Source organism: Crinia signifera, chromosome 5 (assembly GCF_055691185.1).
Source record: "Crinia signifera chromosome 5, ASM5569118v1, whole genome shotgun sequence".
Classification (NCBI taxonomy): domain Eukaryota; kingdom Metazoa; phylum Chordata; class Amphibia; order Anura; family Myobatrachidae; genus Crinia; species Crinia signifera.
The window spans coordinates 110,234,749-110,240,748 of NC_139221.1; positions in this window are offsets into that span (position 1 = coordinate 110,234,749).

Here is a 6,000-nt window from a genome sequence, read left to right on the forward strand (position 1 = left end):
TGAAGCCATTGCTACAGATACCCTTTGAGTGAATCGGCATAAATGTTTTAGGGAACATAGAACAGTCAGCTAGACTATAAAATGTTCTATCTCTACACAATTCCCTTATGAAATATAAAGTCTTGCATGATAGCTATGGAGTTGGTAAGTATACATACCCAATTGGGGATCCCCAAGGAAATTCTTACAGACCAGGGTATGCCATTCATGTCCAGGCTAACGGAAAATATGTGTAAAATATGTGAAACTGCTAGGGGTGAAAAACATCTGCACTTATGTTTATATCTACAAACAGATGAACTAGTAGAGAGGTTTAATTGGACCCTGAAGAATATCCGAATGCACAGGAATATAAGGATTGGAACACACTCCTTCTTTATCTGTTGTTAGCCTCAATAGTGTTTAGCCCTCTTAAGCTACTATATGGGAGACAACTCCTGGGCATTCTGAATATGCCGAGGAGGGTTGGGAATGGGATGCTTTTATGATGTCGACAATCAGGATGCTGGTTGTTGAAATTCCAGCGCCAGACTCCCAACATTACTGGAAATGCCATTGCAAAAATTCTAACAGCAAGCATTCCAATCGTAAGTATGCTGGGGACAATAAGGGTGTCAATGGGGGGTTGGGGGTTTAGAATTAGGCACTGGGAGTTAGGTAGAGGGTTAGGTTTAGGCATTAATGGGGCGGGTTAGAGTTAGGCTGCCGGGGTACAGCAAGGCATCAGGTAGGGAGTGTTAGAGGAATAGTAGTAGAGAGCAATTATGCTTACAAAGTCCCTAATGGGATTCTGACCATCTTTATGCCGCTGTTGGTTTTCTGATTGCTAGCCATTCATATGTATATCTTTGGGAACAACAGGGGTCTACAAAACCAAACCTGGTACAGTTTGTTAATCAAATGTATGATAGGTTGGTTAAGATAAGACCTTTGGTGCACCAACTCGTAGAAGAAGCATACAATTAACTGAAGAAAATGTATGATACCACTGAGATAACACGGCCCTTCTACCCCAGGAATAAGGTCTTGGTCCTAGTGTCAACACAAGAGAGTAAGCTCATTCGATGGAGCTCTAATTTGTGGTAGAGGGGAAATTTAAGGTCCATCAGGCTGAGAGGAGGAAAGAATAGAAGATATCAGTTAAATTTATGAAAACCATGGTTTGATTGTAGGTTACTATAGGTGGCTTATTAGTCTAGTAACATTCAATGTCCTTATAGGCTGGCATTAACCAGTCTAGTTTAAAAAAACAACAAAAAAACAACAACAGTATTAGCTTCAAATGTCATTGTTTCATAGAGAGAGGATGTATAATTACTACTAGCTTGTTTCCCAATCTGTTGTCCTCTGTAGTACTTTATGAAGACTGTGCAGATATAGGTCACTAAGCCAAGTGCCAATGGTCACATGTACCGCAGCCTTGTCTAAGATCAATTCTGATTTATTGCTAATCATAAAATAAGTCCCTTTATAATATCAATCTCTCTAAAACCTTGGAAAGACAGCTAAGTGTAAACTCTCAATCGTTTGTGAAACTGGTAGTCCAGAACTTCAAGCAAATCAACATTGTGCTTGTTAAATTCGCTATTTCATTATTGACAACAAATAAAATGTATATATAATGTATCCATTATTATCAGTGGCATCTTTACCATTTAATAAACTGGTTAGAAACAGCGTGCTACATTTGTTTATGAATTTTAATGGAATTTTATAGATATTTTAATTTTGTTTTTGCTATAACAGTCATTAATTCCTGACAACTGACATCTTGCTAACTGGAGCAATTCTCATGTGCTCGGCTTCACACAACCTCAGACTTGCTCCATCAATAGGTATCATTTGAAAGTCAAAAAAACCAGTAATCCAATAATGTTATAAAGAAGCATACAAATGTGTCTATTTTATAATTATAATTCCTAAATTCCACTTTAGGGCTGCCATTGTAAAATGAGGATGTACATTATTTTGTGAGGTTGCAAGTTTTAAACAATCCACAGCACACATACTGTATCCTGGGAATAATTCAGACCTGATCACAGGACAAATTTGTTCTCAAAATAGGTAAAACCATGTGCATTACAGATGAGGCATATGTACATAAACATGTGCAGAGAGAGTTAAGGTGGCCATGCACAGGTCTGATTTGTCTGAAGGGCAAGTCAGACCCGATTTCCCTTAATCTCCCCCCCCGGGAGGAGTTCCATACGATTTGGTAATTTTTATATACGCTTTATCACATCCGATTTATCGTATGTAAAAAGGACTCTGGCAGAGTTGCCAGGAGAGTTCAAGGGAATGCGCCTCCAATACCCTCTACTAATCCTCCCCCCATCACTGGCAGCCGGAAAGAGAGGCCGTCAGGGAACAGCCTGTGGTATCGGCAGGTGGGTAGGAGATTTTTAAACTTCCAATCAAACCAATGGGTGGATGTTGATTGGCTAAAAGAGCTTTCTCAGGCAATCAACGGAAGTCTATTGGTTTGAATTGGAGTTTTGAAATCTCCTTCCTGTCCGCTGCAACAAAAACTTCCAATTAAATCAACGTGTGGCCTCTAATTGGCTGAGAGAGCTTGGATCGAATGCGATTCATTGTGGTTGCTAAAAAGCACCCACTAAGTACCGCTGATGGTTCAGATTATGATATATGTTATGTGCTGCACATAGGACCTTATTCTAGTTCACTCTTTCTGAAAAAATCCTTCTTAGATGGACAAAACTATGTGCACTGCAGGGGGGCAGATGTAAAATGTGCAGAGAGAATTAGATTTGGGTGAGTTAATTTGTTTCTGTGCAGGGTAAATACTGGCTGCTTTATTTTTACACTGCAATATAGATCTCACTTTGCAGTAAAACCCCCACCCAAATCTAATTCTCTCTGCTCATTTTACATCTGCCCCCCTGCAGTGCACATGGGCCCTTATTCTGGTTGGTGCGGATATATCTGCGTGCGTTCGGGCCGCCGATGTTTTGTGTCTGCGCATGTGCAGAGGCGTCTCTGCGCATGTGCGAGCGGGGCGTACGGCCAAGTCCCGCATGATATGTGAACACTCCGAACAGGGGGTGGAGAGGGGCGTGAAGGGCTATTTGGGCTCATTACCATATGCATACGCCCCGCGTTTCATGGGCGTTCCCATGCAAACGCTGGGCGTACGTATGGTAATGCGGCTGTGACGCACGTGTAGGGGGAGGACATATGACATCGCCGGATGTCAGCTGCCTGCCCAGATCCCTGCTTTTGCACGGAGAAATGTCTGTGTGGTCTGAGGTTGCGGGAGCTGGTGGAGCACTCGGTCCTGCATTCGATGGTCTGCGACCATCGAATGATGGGGGAGGTTCCCTGAGATGGAGGAGGCGTATTCCGTGTATAATACACGTGCGGTCCGTTCGGCCAGCTTCTTACCGCGTACGGACGGAGTTGGCGATCCGTATGGAAGGCGGGGTTTCGCACGCACGGTCCTGGCCGCATATTCGGATCCGGCCGCACCGACCAGAATAAGGCCCATGGTTTTGTCCATCTAAGAAGGATTTTGTCAGAAAGAGTGAACTAGAATAAGGACCATAGATCTCTGCAGATCAGATGTGCAGTATATAAGATATATCATAATCGGACCGATCAGTGGCACATTGTTGGTGCTTTTTTTAACAGCTGCAATGTATCGCATCTCATCAGGGCTGTAGCATGCCAGCGTTGCCTTTCAAACAAATCTGATTTGGCCAGTTTTCATCTGATATATCGGGCTGATCCGTCAGTGTCAGATAAAAACTGCTCAAATCAGACCAGTGTATGGGCACCTTTATACTGGATACACAATATAAGATTATTTTTGCAAAATCTGGTCATTTCTGGGAACAAATGACTGTTTGCTCCCAAGCATGGAAAATAGACAAAAATGGTCATTCAGACAAACTAGTTAAAGCATTTTGATTTAACCAATGCATGCAAATATTTTTGTCCATTTTCCAGGTTTTGCCAGTAAATGGTTGATTGTATTTGTTCCCAGACATATAACCATATTTTCATTCCAACCAGCCAGATTGGAAAGATAATTTTATCCTTTGGGTGAGTTATTTTTTTTTCTGTGCAGGGTAAATACTGGCTGCTTTATTTTTACACTGCAATTTAGATTTTAGTTGCAACACACCCCACTCAAATCTAACTCTCTCTGCATGTCACATGTGCCCTACCTGCACTGCAGCATGGTTTTGTCAATTTTGAGAACAAAATTGCCCTGAATTAGGCCCCTTAAAAGAATATTTTATTTATTTTCAGTAACCTAAAACCATTTTTAGGAATCATCTAGTAATAATTACGCAATTAAGAAATATAAATGGGGTGGGTATTTTTAGCATTCCCTAATAGCCATACTGTGGCAGGGTATGCTGGGATGTGTAGTTTCACAACAGCAGGAGAGCCACAGGTTGGACAGGCCTGAACTATAGGATTGTGTTCTTACCAATCAGCCATCCCTCCGCCATTTGTCCTGCCTCAATCTTAGCACAAGACAATGACTGACTGAGGATAAAGAATTCATGGCATGATCCAGGATAGCCAACCACAGCGCTCACTATTCTTTGGTTTGCATTACAAATCACTTGCACATTGCTGGCATAGGTGTGGTGGCGATTTAGAAACATATAAATATGCAATTAACAAAATTGTGCCATTTTTGAAGAAAAAAAACCCTGCAAAGTGGTCAAAATGTACCTTAAGCAGATTTGCCCCTACTGTCTGCGGAACCCAGACAGGATGATATCGGTGTCAGTGATCCAATAGTGTAGCAGCTGGAAGTTCATTCTGTCAAATCATATACAAAGTTCTGGACATCCTACAATTTCGACACATATATGTTGTTATTATTATTATTATTATTATTTTATTTATAAGGCGTTACAAGTGTTTTGCAGCGCCGTACAAAGGAACAGTACAGGGAGACAAAACTTGGCATTACATTGAATAAATAACAAAAATAGAGTACAAATAAAGAGCGCCACAGTTCAATACACATTACAGCTTAAATTGAAATAGTGAGAACTCAAATAACATACAACTAGAGGCTGGTGGCCAATGATGGAGATGAGAATGCGGACGAAGGTGGCCACTGAGTGTTTGAGTATAGGAGAACTGTGAGTGAGATGGGAAGAGAACAGGGCTTAGACAACAGGAGGGAAGAGGGCCCTGCTCGGAGGAGTTTACAATCTAGTAATATGTTCCTCCTTGATGTCCTTATGGGCCTTATTCTGCTCGGTGCGGACCGTTCCGAAGTCTTTCGGAGGGCGCATTTTAGCCGTCTGCGCATGTGTAGGCAACGCAATGCGCATGTGCAATGTAGTGTCTCCGCACTCGTTCTCGCCAATACCGTCCATAAATGTGCACCGAAGTGGCTTGGGAAATATGGGCGTAATATGGGGGTCATGTGGGTGTACACAAGGGCGCGGTTTCAAAGTGGGCAAAACTGGGCGTAAATCAGGGCGTACACGTGGGAGTGCACGAACTGTGGTAGGCGTGCATTCGGACAGGACATCGACTGCAAGCGAACCAACACGCATGAAATATGCGGTGTCCATAAGCAAGTTTCAGTTTGTGGAGAGCACTTGTTCATGCGCTAGGCATTCGGTTCGCCCAATTAGTACGCCCGCACCTGAAGCACTCTCAGCTGACCACAATACAATCCACTCCTCTACTCATTAGTGATTAATTACACTCTTTTCACAGGTTCAATTGGAACCACTAACACAGGTAAAGGGGCAACAATGAAGTAATACCACTTAACATGATGTAAGGGTTAATCTAAAGTGCTAGTAATGTGTTTAAGTATCAATTAGGAATTAATTGATTACATTTAAAAATAATAATTTTTTTATGAGGTTGGCTAATTGCATAAGTGTGTCATGTTGCAGATGCATGAGTTCCGAATAGAGTAGTGAGGTTTGCGGAAATACACCAGCCAGGCCAGCTTCCCGTCTGTTCGGATGCTGTAAGACCGTGCAGAATCTTTCT